Source organism: Pteropus medius, unplaced genomic scaffold (genome assembly GCF_902729225.1).
Source record: "Pteropus medius unplaced genomic scaffold, Ma_sr-lr_union100, whole genome shotgun sequence".
NCBI classification, from domain to species: domain Eukaryota; kingdom Metazoa; phylum Chordata; class Mammalia; order Chiroptera; family Pteropodidae; genus Pteropus; species Pteropus medius.
In genome coordinates, this window is record NW_024354500.1 from 6582295 (window position 1) to 6598752 (window position 16458).

Here is a 16458-nt window from a genome sequence, read left to right on the forward strand (position 1 = left end):
CTCAGGGTAACACTTTCTCGGTTTTTAGAAAAGTAAGATGACATTTCTTACACAGTTGAGTGTGTGTATGTATATGTGCAAACACATATATACACAATTTCACATATATGTATATATATACACATACATATATATAAAGAGAGAGAAAAAATTTATCCTCACTTTGATAATTCTAGCAGATGACGGAATTCTTATCTTAAGACTGAAATGAAGAGATGACAGTGATAACGGCATAACTGTTCTCCAGGATATCTATAGAAACCAGAATTAAACTGATGTAACTTCCAAAAAATTTTTCCCTTTCACATTACTGCATTAAAAAATATCATATCTCAAAGGATTCAGCAAATCGATTGTTTATTGACTTTCCAGCAGGTCCATATAGTGTAATGAGTCTTTATATCTCTATTTTTAAATTGCTTATTGGATTTTTAAGATTAAACAAAGCATATGAGAGAAATCGTAGTGTTGAAAATTGGGAGAGTTGGTCAAATAAGTACATTATTATCCTACCAAAACTATATTTAAACTTTCCAGGATGAATATTAAAACACTACGAAGGTTGCTTTTAAAAAGTTTCTTACCATGAGCAGTTTATAAATTATCTTTATAAATTACCTATCCTTTTATAATTTTAGTTACTGTAATATGAACTTCTATCCCCATATAAAAATCTAATGGCCTTCTCTAGATTAGGTAATAAAGTAGTTTCCAACTTGAATGAATTTGTGCTGTTATATAAAAGTCATAATGAAACTTTCCCTAGGAACTTAAAAATAGCAGAAAAAAATCAGAACTCTTGACTATGATACAGTATAATCGGAATGTTATTATAGGAACAAAAATGATAATGGCATCCCTCTGTTTAAAACACTTCTAAAGTTTCCTGTTATTCTTGGGCTAGCGACCAATATTTTGAGTAGAGCCTGTAAGTTCTAGCATGACAACACTAATCATCACATGCCACTCTCCTCACTTGCTTTCTGTCTCCTCATGCTTAGTTTCTTGTCACCCTCTTTCCTTACCAAGCTAAGTCTTTCCCATTCCTTCTCCTAGCCTCTATATTTTTCTGGAGAGCTCTGCCCATTTCCATAACACTCACTGTTCACATAATCAATTGTTCCATGTTTGACTTCCCCTAAGGGGTTTATTTATTACTATTGTATTGAGCACCAGTAACTCAGAATCATATCTTTTGAAGGAGTGACTGGTTTGAGTGTGACACCTGAGCCCAGCTTCCCCACTCTAACAGCAATAAAGCTCCCTCTTCCCCGACCATAGAGACAATGTGAAGAAAGATCTCTTCTTGCAGTGAGGTAAAGAGAATCTCGCTCCTCACCATGATGATTGTTCATGAATTAGGTAGAGACTCATTCCTGTCTTACTCATAAATATCAAATAGTACATTTGTTTTGGCAAAGTTTTTCTTTTCTTTTTTTTTTTACCCAACCAGCTTAGAGAAACAACAATAACAATTTGCAAATCACATATCTGGTGAGGGTCTAATATGTAGAATATATATAGAACACTTAACAACACAACAGTAAAAGAACAAATAATCCGATTAAAAAAATGGGCAAAATATTTGAATAGACATTTTTCCAAAGCAGATATGCCAATGACCAACAAGCAAGCACATGAAAAGATGCTCAACATCATTACTCATTAGAAAAATGAGATATCACTTCTCACACCACTAAGATGGTTACAATCAAAAGACAGACAATAAGTGTTGTTGAGGATATGGAGAAATTGCAACCCTCATATATTGCTGATGGAAATATAAAGTAGCACAGCTGTTTTGGAAAACCGTTTGTCAGTTTCTCAAAAGTTAAACATAGAATTGTGTTTTGGGCTGAATTATGTCAGCCCACTCCTCAAGTCATATGCGGAAGTCTTAGCCCCACTATTTCAGAATATGACTGTATCTGGAGACAGTCACACAGAGAGGTTGCCATTGAGAAACCAAGAAGAGAGGCCTCAGAAGAAACCAAACCTACTGACACCTCAGTTTCAGATTCCTGGTCTCCAGAACAATGAAAAATAAAATTTATCTATATATAAAGCAAAAGAAAAAACAAACAAACAAAAAATCTCTAGTAAATTTTAGAATTTTCTTCTCTCTCCTACATCATTTTTTTAAATAAAAGTCTCCAGTGGAAAACAATAGTACTGAAGGATGAAAAAGCCTCATGTGGAAGATACAGAACAAAGCATAAAGAATATGATTAAAAGCTGTATAGAACCCTAGTATAAAGCCTTTTTTTTTTTGGTAACTAAATCACTTTTACAGAAATTTAAGAATAAAGGAATCTACATTTGTCAGAACAAATGGCCCAGAACTTTAATGAACTACATAAATCAGAATATAATCAGTTTTCACTCTACCTGTTTATTACTTCTGATGAAATTCTCTTACCAAGTCCTACTGAATTTGCCATTATCTGCTATACCTGAAATAAAATGATAAAAAATTCCCTAAATAATATTTGAAACATGTTTTAAATATAGAGTTATTCAGTTAGTGTTCTCTAGTCCCTTTTAGGTCCTATGCTAAACTATTATGTATTATTTCCATAGCTTTCTTTACTTATTTGGCACAGTTTAGTTCAAATCATGCTTGTAAAACCTAAGAATGATAATGTTCAGGTCACATTTATTCTGGTCTTATAAATTGCTCTGTTGTAGCTGTACAATGAAACTAAAAGAGACATGGTTTGAGGATTTCTATTCATTTGTGCCAAGACGTATTTATCTCCTTGCTATCACCCAAATACAGGCTCAATTCATAAAAATATGGTCTTTGTGCTACCTCTATGAGTCCATTCTTCTGGCTATATAAGTCACCCAAGCACACTTTGCCTTTGTCTCAAAGTTTTTTTTTGTTTATTTCTTTGTATTCTTTAGTTGTATTTCTTCTATTGCTCAATGAATGGGGAAAAAACATGTAAGAATTCAATTTGTAAATTCTGAGTTGCAGGTCCTCAGGGAGCCTATCTCTGCCTCAGGTTCTTAGACCAAGCAATAAAAATGCTCCATGAAGTGGCTGTTTCTAGACCATATGAGAAGGCCTCTTTTCTCTTAGCCTTAAATTAGAGGATTATAAGAGTCAAGTTAATTCTCACTCAGCCTTATCTAATTGGAGTAGAACATTTCAAATTTAAAACTATTTTTCTTTCGTAAGCCTCAAATGAATATTTCAATGTGCTCGAGTATATAAGTCAAAGAAAAGTAAAGTGACAATTGTGTCATATAGCCAAAAGATAGCAGAGATTCGACTGGTCTGGTTGAGATCCAGGATTAGGTCATGAAATACAATGACCCAATCCATCATGAGAATCAGAACAACTGCCAGTTTTGTGAATCAGAATGACCATACTTGAGGGGAGCAGTACCCAACGACATAATAGGGCTTCCCCAGCCCCGTCTAGTAAGCTATCTTCCTGAGACAGCGCATGGGACCTCTAGTGAAGAGTCTCCCCATTTCCAATTGTTCATGTCAGTGCAGGAATATGCCACTATGGGGGAAAATGTAAAAATGCATTTCCTTAAGTGAGACATAATTATGTTAAAAAGATAGTTTGAATTATTCAAAATGAACATATTCTTTTCAAAAGTGCCTGCTCCATGTTTGAAGGACCCAGGCCCAAGGGTGGCAGGGGTTTAAACAGACATCTCTTTTCATTAATAAGTTGGCCTTCTGCAGGAGAGGAGCTTGGGCTGTGTGACTACTGCCTTCGCTCAGCATGAAACCACCCAGAAAATCCGCAGACTCAGGACCAGGAAATGGAGGACTCCAATAAAAAGGAGTTCATGGAGCACTTAGTGTTAACTTCTGTACTTTGAGCTCAACAAAAACTCACTCCCAAGAAGAGCGATAAAGGCAGCTTCCATTTTAGTAAACATGTTCTCCTTCCATAGCTGCTTTAGTAAACAAGCAGAAAGTGGTCCCTGAAGAAGCTTCTGAGAGAACTGTTCTTGGGCTTTTTGACCTACAATGAAGAAACAAATTCTTAAGCAGTTTGCTTCTGGACAAAATCTGCATTAGTTTGTAGTATGAATTGTTCAATGCCATTTTATATAAGGGACTTGAACATTCTCGAATGTTGGTATCTGCCAGGGTCCTGGAACCAATTCCCCAAGGATACAAAGAGCTGACTGTGGTTAAGGTTTTTAGGAGCCAAAAGTTATACACAGATTTTCTACTGGAGTGGGGGAGGTGCCTAACCCTCACATTGTTCAAGAGTCAACTGTATATCTCTGGCATTTCATTAGGCAGCCTAAAGTCTCATGTATTTCTGGGGAGAGTAGTTCCAGCAATCCGAGAGACTGAAGAAGAGATGAGTGAGAAACAGATGTCAGTCTCAGGAGCCACACCTGCCGATGAAGCTTCCATAGATCAATAAGTTGCCTAATATAAAAGTAAGTTGAGAAAAGGAGCTAGGGACTTTGGACGACAAAGGATGATTAAGCTAATTAAGATAAGCTTCAATGTATTTGAAAGCTGGCATGTCAAAAAGCATGCAGAGGTTGTTTTGGGGTTTCTTCTTTCTCCTTGTGGCATTTTCATGCTTGATTATGTTTGTTTCATGGCTATGGTTTCATTAGTCATACACTATATTTATTAAAAACTGTGAAAATGAGAAGTCTAATAATTCTAGACCTACTATATTTGGTCCAGACCTTTTAAAATGCAGCACAACATCACCATCTAGTGTTCAAAACCTTAAAACTTAAGTCAGATGTCACTGACCTATAAAAATATGACAGTAGCTTCAGGAAGAAATCATTATTCGATAGATAAGGAAACTGAAATTTAGAGAGCTTAAATGATTTATTTGCTTGTGCTCACAAAGCTATGAGAAAACAGATCTCTTAACAGCTAACCCAATCCTGTTGATCCAAACACAATTCAGTGACAAGTGAACAAAAGTTATTTAGCATTCATTCCTTCTCATTAACATCCTAGAACGTGACAAGAGGGGAAGATTCTCCTTTGTATCGGTATTCTCTAATCAATGATCTGCCCTCAAGTTAGACTATTTAGATGACAACCAGGATGTTATCATATGTGGACAATCAGTTAAAAACAACTTAAATAAATGTAGATGTAATTAAATAAGCATCCTTCTAGTCTTGGAACAAAGGAAAACAGTAAGAGTATTAGGTAAGGGCAAGTTATTTCCCAAAGGGCTTTTTAATAATTTGCAATACTCAGTATATCAATATCAAAGGAAAGGTGTACCTTACCCACATATAACATTTTGCTTACAAGTAAAATTAAAATTTTTGAGTATTCGTTTATCTTCACCAATTTTTCTATGTCATCTAAACCTTTAAAAAATAGTTCAAAATAGGGATTCAAAACAATGAATATGGTGATTTCGTTAATAATTTCCATTGTACTATTAATGTCCTCTAAAGTCACCTTTTGGCCCCTCATTAGCCTCGTTTGCAGACACTCCACCTCTATCATCCATGAATCCATATTTAGTTGCATATTTACCAGCAGCCTCAGGGGACTGCGGCCAAGGTTGGATAAAGGATGGGTAGCACTTTGATGAGGTTCTTTTTCCCATCGCATTCACACATCCAGCGTCAAGCAGATTAACTGTTAATCTCCACTCCTGCTTACACCAAAGGCTTTCAACCCCCTCCCTTCTGGCTGCTCCTGGGTTATCAACACCTAGTATTCCGTACAAATGGTGAAGACAGCTAACAGTGCTAGCAATGTTTATGGCATGTGCTATACTTTTGATTCTCCATGCCTTAGCCAACTACTTATGACCAAACCCCCTGCTATCAGAGCCCTAGTTTAGCTGAAGTCCTGACAGGGCCTGTGCTGCCCTTCCTGCCCCAGTTCCATGCTTGCCTGAGGGTTACAAGGTTTTAATCAAAGGCATAAAACCAGGATTCTCAAGAAGGGGTAGGGAGCTTATCAGAATCACCTCAGGAGATTTTCCTAATTATAGCCCCCCACACACCTCATCTTCTCCTTACAGAGGGAGAGTTTCATAACCCTCAGGTATGTTGGGGAAGTAAAAAAGAAGTCGAAACCCATTGGCTTCAAGCAATGAGAGAACTGAGGTTAATCTTCTTTTGATTCAGATGGAAAATACTTTGAAAAAGAGAAATGAAACCTTGTCTCCTAAGGATGAAACTATAATAAAACCTTAATTAATTTGGACCCCATTAATTCAAAATGTGTGATAATTAGAAAAAAATGGTTAGGTTAAAGTTTACCTTTCCTCCAGCTGGGGGAAAAGTGGCTGAAGATTACTTTCTTGTACCTAGGAAAAATGAATTTGCTAAGCAAATTAATATTTCCAAAGAGAAAAACATTTTAACTGATTGAGCAAGTAGTGTTCAGACAATTTAGGTACATTTAACAGACAAACAAATGCAATTGTAATTATAAATCCTCTCTTTATAGTCATTAGAATATACTCCCCCAAGGACCTTTTCTAGGCAGCACTCAAGGAATAAAAGTTATCTATTGAAAGTTATGAAATTTAAATTCTTTTCAAACTTTCACAAGTCTGACTGATCTTCCCTCCAGTTAGGCCAAATTCCATAGTTTTATTGAATTCCACCTACTGATAAACTCAGAAGGCAATCCTAGCATCTCTTCCTGCTTATGTGTTTCAGTCATTAAATAGTATTAAATATCTTCAAGTTCTTACTTCAGCAAAAAGCAAATAAACACTTATGAAAACGCAGGAATTAAGGATGGGAGGAGCCCAGCTTTGCTATATATATATACAAAAATGGATCAGTACCCACCTCGGTTTAAAAAGTATGTATCAGTGTTCCCTCGAATGTGTTTTTAGCTCCATAGCTTGTGAAAGGAGTTATTTAGAGTGGGGGTTAGGGAAAATAGGGAGAGAGAAGCTCTGTGGCTAAAACATTTTGGGGAATGATGGTTTAAGGTTAAGCAAGTTGTACTGCTTCTAAGAGCCTTTTCTAAGTACCCGAACAGTGTCTATTTCCAAGAGAGTGTGTGGTGCAATACTTTCTAAAGTTACTTTAAAATGGAGTTCTTTCTTCACCAGGCAACCTGGAAACATTATACAATGCTCCATGAACACTCTTTAGGAAACACTAAACTAGTTGTGTAGCAATTAATGAATATCCTCAGAATTTCAATAGCTAAAGATTTTCTGTTGCTTAATTATTTTACCCCAGTGAACAAAAATAATAACAAAAAGTTATACCTCGTATTATTATATTCATCGACCCTATTCCATTTGAGTTTCTTACAATTGTGGCTGTACCCTGAGGCTTTAAAAACTGAAGTTCCTATGGTTTGATTTAAAATATTTTAATTAAGTGAAGCTTTCTGCCCCAAGGCTTTCTAAAGCAATTTTCAAAACCTCAGAAACAAACAAATAATCATTATACCAATGGGTTACCATTCATGAACCACAACCATTTCCAGGCCCTCATTTCCTGCTTTGTTTTACTGTGCATAGAAGTATTTTATTTCAAATGACAACAATAAATCACAGAGTTAGGCACTGTAGTACCTAAGTGCCCTGAGTACTGTGAGAAATACAAAGCTCACCACATAATGCCTTCAGCCACTGGAGAAGTCATCTAATACAGGGGTTGTTGTGCCTGTATCTAACTCAAGATTCGGGTCATCAAAGTTTTCCTGGTGGAGAGTTATTTCCAATTTCCTTCAAAGTGTTATATTTTCATTTTAGGAACTTATATATACATTTTTATGTGTTTTTTGGAAGGGCTCAACAGAGTTTGAGGACAGCAGCAGTTTCATAAAGTGTGGTCCTAAGACCAGAAGCTTCAGTATCACAGAAAACAAATTCTAAAGCTTAAGCCTTAGAGTATAAAGACCTAAATTTGATGTTACTTAATCTTTGTAAGCTTTAGTTTCTTATGCATCAAAAGTTTAAAAAATAATATTACCTACCTTAAAGGGTTGCTCTGAAGAAGGGGAAAATGATGATATATGTAAAACACTTTCTATGGTGCCTGGCAATATTCAGCTTAGAGACAGAACAACTAATTTTTTGACCCACTGTTTAGGGGAGAAAGGAAACCTCAGTTTAGGGAGAAAACACACTTTCTATCTTTTCCCTACAAAGTTCATTCTTGAATAACTAACTCAGGGTACTCCATATATATACTTTTACTACAATGGATAGGACATTCTTGTGAGGAGGTCCTGTGGTTTGGTAAGAGCAGAACTGCAACTTGCTGTGTATAAGGTCAGAGACAGCACACCTTCGCCCAAGAAAGATCTAGTATTGACTAAACCAGATGAGAAGGTGGCCTCTGGAGCTCCAGAGAGTGCCGTGGGGACAGTGAACAATGTCAGAGGCTGAAGAGCAAGGGACGGCATGATGACAAGCATTCACAAGTACCAGGGGCTGTGACCTTTCAGTCATTTTGTTTGATCTTCCTAATATCCTGTGAGAGAGGTCCTACTCTTCTCCCCATTGTACAGGTGCAGAACCTGATAATTAGTCATTAAGTAAGGGACCCAAGGTCACAGTAATCAGACCTCCCTATGGCTTCTCACCATATGCCCCACTAGCTCTCAATCCCTGGGCTGCTACTATGGACACTGTGCCATCACCATTAAACTGTAGCGGTGATTGTGTTGAAATTATTGCTGAATTGTTTAGTTTTGTTCTGAGCATTTGAGTTTCTTCAAGTACACTACTAAAATTTCTAACATCCCAAAGTGTGCCAAGAACACAGAAAGGATGCTAAGCACTGGGCTAGGTTTTAATAAGTTTCTACTCAGATATTCTGTCCCTGTGCCTTGCCTTTAAAATACGTACCACAAAGCTTCACCTCCTTTGATCTTGTCTTCCACTAAAATGAGTTTCTCTAGAGCAGGTTTAAAACTCACATTTGTATTCTACCTTGAATGCCTACAGTGACCCAGAGTCTCATTTTCTGTCTTCCCCTTTGGAATTCTCCCTGTGGCTTCTGTTTCCTGCTCCCCCAGTCTGAATTCTTAATTGGCCTTATCTCTCCCTCATCACTTTCTGGCCCTGCTGGTAACCAGTCCCTCCGGAAGAGCCTGGATGTAGGGGAGCAGGGACTGCTCTCCTTCCATTTGCTGGAATAACCCCGCGACTGCAGTTCTCCGCGCCAGGAATCAATTGAACCCATACAGCTTAGCACTTTTGCAGCTTTTCAACCCCCCACCTGCTTTTCCAACATCATCTTATCAGTTCCCTTCTGATCCAATCCATTACACGAAACTGAAGTATACTTCATTTATTAGCTGCTGCTTTAAAATTCTGTTAAGACTTGGGGAACGGAAAGAGGCAGAATGATAAACGCTCGAAAATGGAAATTTGGTCATTTTGAGAAAGGGGTGTCGAAGTCTCAGTACTTGAGGGGTTTCATTATATACTTCAAAGTAAAATTAACACTATTTCTGGGTCTTATTCATGCCTTTTGAAATACATATCCATGCTGGCAGCATCCCATCTCTTAGTGAACTCATATTTAAGACTGATTGATCCTCTTATCTTTCACTAAGACTTCTTGGCCTTTGAAGAGCATTTCCTGTGTCATTAAGATTTTCATTTCCAGTTCTTGAAACAGACAACAAACACCACTTTTCTTGTTTTATGGGACATTGGGCCCTTGTCATTAGCAAACACTTCAGGTTTCTGAACTGACATTTTGTTCAAGAGACTATCAGAAGAGCTAATTATGCTGCATCTCTTTGCTTTAGAGCTGTTGGCCTTGGTAGAGTAGCTTAGTATTCAGAACTTTGCAAGTTAGGTTGGGTTGTTCTCAGGCTGAAGTAATCCCTATAATATAATGTCATGATTTTAGCTAAGATACTTCATGGTATTACTGCCTAGGCATCCATTTTGTGTGGCTAGGTGGCCCGTTGGGCCTTAAACTTGCACTGTCCCTCTCATACATGCCCTCGATAATTGCCCAGAGTCATAAATAAATGTAAGTTCCTGATATGACTTCCCCGACAGCTCTTGTGATCTATGGTCTCCCTATCCCACCTCAGGGACTTTCCCTTGTGAACCCCTTAGATTAGAACCACGTGGGGCTTACCAAAACTCTGCTCTATTTGGTTTGAATTTACTAATTGCCTTGACCTCCCGTGTACCCTCTCGAGGTAGGCTGTGTACTTCCTCTAGGACCTGTGAATACTAAGCTTCTCTATTTCAATTTCTCTTGCAGTCTTTCGTTAAACAATGGCTCACCATCTAGCACCATGTGCTCCACTTAATAAATGTTAATTTAACAAAGTCATAGCATACAATAATTACATAGAACAGCCGAGGTATCTGGGATGCTTCTGTCTTTATCAAAAATACCCCCAGAATTTATCTGCACAAAGAGTAAGAAGAGAGATAACATCAAGATAAAGTAGGTGGTTTTCTTTTTAAAAAAATCTCCCCCATAACTTAAATAAAGGTAGAAAAGAGAAAATTGTATTCTCAGAAGAAATGTGCTTTTTTCTGGTGCATCTAATCATTTGGTTTCAAAAAAAAAAATAGTACAGATGCTGTCCGTACGAAGAACTTTTTTTGAAGTAGCAGAAAGGGGGCGCTTTGTTTCAGTTTATTTGTCTTAATTTTGAAATCCACCTTACCCGTGATCACTGGGGATTAAAGAATGCTAAGCCCCTCCAATTCTCAACCCAGAAGACATACAAGATTTCTTTATGCTGTAGTTAGTGTCATAACCTATGTGTTGAAAAGCATTTCTGACACTTCTAAAAAGTTAATCACAAAATCCTAGTTCCTCTAGCAAAGTATTAACTGAAGGCCTCAAACATTTGGCGATTAGCTACCAGCTGCATTTCTGATGTGCCCTCCTGCTGAACCTCCCCCATATATCTTAGAAAAGGAAGCCTCCAGCATCTTAATCCTAACTTTATGTCACCATTCAAAAGATTACTAGGTCCAGATTTTCTTTATAATCTTCAAACACAAAGTGGGTATTTTCTACCAAAGCTGGAGATAGGAAGAGAAAGACAAAGCACTCTCTCTGTCCACAGTTCAAGCTAATGAAGGTTTCAATCATCTTCAGGCAACTTCCTGGATAAAACCAGCCAGATCTTTCATTTCTTTATCTACAATGACCTCGAGATGGCACAAACCACAGTGCCATGGCTTATTTTTCTTATGATTCATGGAATCTTTTTTCTTCATCTATGTTCACAGTATCCTCTCATTAACTGAATGGCAGCCCCTACAAGATAAGTAGATGACAGCATTCCTAAGAAAGGAAGAAAAAGAAAAACTAACGGTCTGAAAAACAAAATCGATAGACATTTTTAATGTTAAATTCATGTGCTAAAAGACGCATACAAAGTTCACTAAAGCTATGATCCTTCTTCTCCCAGGACTTCTATTTCTGATGAGGTGTTTTTTTCGATTGTGACTGTTTTGTTCTCAGTAAATGTTATTTTAGCCCATCGGAGAAAGGTAAAACTCAGAACTTTCAGATGTGAATTTATTGTGGATTCACATTTCATTATGTCTTTAAATTGATACCTGGTATATATATTTGTAGTGCCGTCTATTTCTGTAAAGACAGTATCAATATAAGTGCTTAAGAATGTAAAAGCAAAAAAAGTAATCTGTGATTAAACTCGCATTCCATAACCTTTCAGCCAGCTAAAGGCTAAAGAAAAGTGTTTTTCAGGTATGGAGAAAAAGTTGAGGGACATGAGGCAGGCCACGGTGGGCACTTTCATGTGCTTAAAGTTCTGTCTCAATTTAACAACAAGCTACCTGGCAACATCAATGAATCAATGAATGATGTCTTTCTCTCAACTGTTTCAGTTTATACTTACAAATGGCCATTTATCCTTCATGCAGATTCAGTAATTTTCTTTACAAGTTTAAAAAGGGAGGTCTTTTGAACACTCATTACAACACGGCAGCTCATTCAGTGGGCAGCAGCTCCTGGTTTCCATTCCTGTTGGTTTCTCTTCATTAACCAAGGAGAGCACGGGGAAGTTTCACTTATCAGCGAAAGTGGCACATTTTGGCTGGTTGCCTGTGAATTTATACCTATTTAATAATGATTCACATACAATCTTCTGTCTCCCGTTAATATTACTGTTCATGCTTTTGACAACAACAACAAAAACTACACACACACACACACACACACACACAGAAAAAGCCAAGGCATCTATAATTTGAGGCATTTTAAATGTTTGTTCTCCTTGACAATTCTTTCACGAAACAAATGGCATTGTTTTCAAAGAAAACTACCTTTTAGCATGTATGCGCTTGGCTCTGCAAAATAGGATCTTGTTACCACTGAAGAACTGCTCTGGGACAGTGGTTTTTAATGAGCTCCAGGGAAAACATAACATTGTTACCCTTTTATTATTTCAAGATTTACATGGAATATTTTACTTGAACATTTTTTCTCCATAAAATTCCTTTCTCTGTTGTTCCTCCTTTATTAAGCAATTCTCCATCTTGCACAATGCAAAAAAGTGTTTGCCAGATTTTCATAGCATTCAGACATTCTGGTTGCAAAACAGCACAGTTGGTACTATCCTATATAAAATGATTTTAATTTATACCTGGCAAAATTTTTTCTACTCATCGTTTTATTTCTTTAGTCCCTTGGACACACAGTATCCATTCAAAATCATTTATGAATTAATGAAGGCATTAAAGCCTATCGTCCATCTAAAATTATTTTTTGGCCTTTTTTATAGCATATGGACCATCTATGATGTCACTGTTTCTTTACAAAAGGCCTTTACTTCTTCAGAGTTCTATATACTAAAGGAACCCTGAATAATATTACAAAAGAAAATAAAGACTTTGGCTTTAAATCCTAGCTTATCCATCTACTGGCTGTATAATATTGGAAATAAAAAATAGGAATAATAATAATATTCACGTAGTAAGGTTGTTCTCATAGCCAGAAATAATGGGCTTTAAATGCCTACCACAAAGCAGACATTCTATATGTTGAAATTAGTATTGTTTTTGCACTGTAAAATAGTACAAGAAACCCTGATTGCCTACCACACTCACCAACTCCTTCTGAATAAATGAACAGTTCTTAAGCAGAATCTTTGATTTTTAAGACCCCACCATCCTTCCTAAATGCCATCTGGATCAAAGCAGCAGTAAATACATGGGTTGGCCAGCAGCCTATGGTGTCACCTAAAGTGAGAAATTTACGTAATAAATGTCACTATAATAAATAGTGACAACCAAACAATCCTACCAGATCTTCTCATGGAATCTGAATGTAAGGCACCCAGAGATCAGATTTGGAGCAGAGCAGAGGTGAAGAGGTGTATGGAGAGAAGGTGGCATGTAGAAGCCCTCAAATTGTGAAAACAAGGAAAGTGCCAGGAATGGAAGAGAAGGGAGCAATGGACAAACCCATTCTAATTGTGGCACCTAGAGTTGCTATTGCTTGTCTACAACGTCAAGTCTCCTAGATGTTCAGCTGTGAACAGACAATTGTCAATGATTCTTTACTTCTATAACATTTATCCCTTGTAATAAATTCCCTCCACAGGATTTGTCTCTGTGCCTTGAGACCAGCCTGAACATTACTAACGTGATAATGGAGAGTGGGAGGTAGGAGAAGCCAGCAAAGAGGGGCTGAGCATCTCATTTCTCAGCTCTTTATTCTTTCCCTTTTTGCCTTCATTCTTTCATTTCCACCACTCAATCTTAATGTTGAAAAGGACTTTAAAGATCACTTAAGCTAACTATCCATAGGGACATTTGTTGTTCAGTTTCCACCATCAACCTTACCTCCTAACTACACTTACATTTTTTCTTTTGGAAACTCTACCTCCCCTTCTTTGGGCAGGATGGTAAATCCAATTGATCCCCAACCCCCTGAAGATACTGAAGGAGTCTCTAGAAAGTCTTCCTACCAGCCTGTGCCTCTTCTCTTCCTTAGTCAGCCAAAAAGTGAGCACACATTTTAAGCTCAGAATTAATATAATTCTCTCTCCAGAGATTTACATCTTAAGGTCAGAAGAGCAATTGGCCTTCTTCTGTTTCAACACCTCCCTCCTCTTCATTCACTCGATTCTGACCATATTCCTTCCTCATTTCTTGTTCTACTCATTTTGCAGTTGTTTTTCACTCTGCGCTACACTCTTGCCCCAAGTCATCACATGGCTTATCCCGGTCTCTACTACCTTCCCCATTATTCAGTTCCCTGTTTCCTTTTAGAACCCGTTTCATTATTGCTCTTAGTACTTATCACTTACTCCAGGTATTACATATGTATTTATTAGTTCAATGTCTGTTTCCCTACCAAAATATAAGCTCTACAAGACCAGAGCTTTTGTTCATTCTCTATAGTATCCCAGGGCCTAGCTCTTGTAGATACTCAATAAATGTTTAAATAACACAAGGATTTATTTATTTCAGTGATAGTGTCTGGCCTGCACTGTAGAGTGATTATGTCAACTAGACCTTTTGTAGTTAACTGGATTTTGCTCTGCTCGAAACCTGGTCCATTAGACTCTCTTAGCAACTCCAAGCTCTCTCAGATCCCTTCAGTGCATTCCCTTCTTGCATAAGTTACCTATGGTGTTTAATTTTGTTTTTAATAAGTGAACTCCACACTTCTTAAAGAAGTTTACACACTTCTTAACGTTTAAATGTCCTGAGAATTCTTTGCTCAACTCTGAGTAGACCCCAAAAGAATCTGGAAACTCACCATCCCACAACTTCCCATCTTAGAAAATTCTTTCCTTCTACTACAAGTCGGAGTTCCACCTTCTGGGGTAAAAATAAAGCAACTTAATTCTTCTTTGACTAATAAAAGTAAATAAGACTAAAGTAATCAAAATGGAGATGGTATGAATGGTTAATATTATTAACCTGTGAGTAGTTTTTTGCATCCCAAAGAATTTATTAATCCAAAAGAATTTATAGTTTCTAAATGAACATTAGATGATAAGGGGCCAATTTATTTAGCTTAAGTTCCTTCTTCTATTTCTTCTCTAGTCCAATTTCTGATCTTTACCCAACATTTTATATCGCTTTTTCTCTCTCTCTCTATTAGAACAACACAAAGAAAGCAAAGAGAAAGAAAAAATTTTTTAAAGAACTAGAGTAATACAAATATCATTTAGCAATTTACACCTACACATCCTTCCCCACCTATTCCTTTATCACATGTCTGAATGTGTGCTGTTGTGATGAATTATATACTGAACCTTGTCTATGACATGATAACTTGGCTAAGTGTAAACTTACTCATCTAACACACATGTATTGAATAAATAGCTTCTACTTCTTAGAAGGCTCAAAACTTTGAAATTTTTAAATTAGAAGAGAATCGAGGTTTTTAGCTGAAAGGAACAGGACAAATAAATGAAAGTACCCTGATTTCAGAGTAAGTAAAATGACACAGTAAACTAAGGAGTTTGGAACAGAAAAACACAGTCCTAGACAAATCAGAAAGAAGAGTATACAAAGAGAAACAGGGCAAGGTTTTGTATTCTAAATCTGTATTTACCTATTTCTTGTGTTGTTTGCACCTGAGTTATCTTCATATCTGTAATAAAGTGGTTTTGTTTGTACTAAAGAAAACCAGGCCAAAAGCATGTAGCTGCTGTGTCAATCTACTAACCAGGAAAGGTAAAGGAAAACAAAAAGGCCCAAGTTTCTAAAGCCATAGCCATGAGAGTGACACCCAAGGAGATGTGAGTAGTAAATCATCATCAGAATTGAGTCTCCTCCTTCTTTCACAACCAAACTTTGCTTTGTGTCCGGTACCCCTAGCATCGTTTGCCCTGGGTATCTCTTATTTAAACTGTGCTCTACTGTTCTGCTTTCCACCAGGCATAAATCATTCCTGATCCCACTGCTTCCAATCCTCTTATTCCCTTCAACAAAATTATGCTAATATGAATTCTCCCACTCAAATGATTTTTAAAATCAATTGTATGGAATTATTAACTAGCCCAGTAAGATAGCTTTATTATTTTGCAAACAATAAAAATATGAAAAGCAGCAATATGCAACATAATCATTGGCCAAAACTCATAAGAAAACTTGTTTTCACATGACTTTGTCTCTCTCATATTTATATTCTTTATCTACTTACATAGCTATGGTCTGATTCAGGTTTTTGTCACCTCTAAATTAGACAACCGCCAATTCTAACTTAGTCTTCTAAATGCCCTCACTTATAACATTAACACCTTTCAATTCATCTTCTACAGTACGAGGCAATTTTTCTAAAATACAAATGGAGAATACAAAGTCCAACCCATAAATATAGGCATATAGATATAAAATAGTATTACACTAAAAAACTTCTGAAAGCTGCTGAATAAGAATTTTCATATGTCAGGATGTAGAAAGACATATCAAGACAAGTATATTTTTAAAAATCAATAAAATACGGATTAGCTATAGTTTATAGTAAACATAAATAAATAAATAAAGCTGCCTTATGCTAATACCTTCACAGCTATTATAAGAT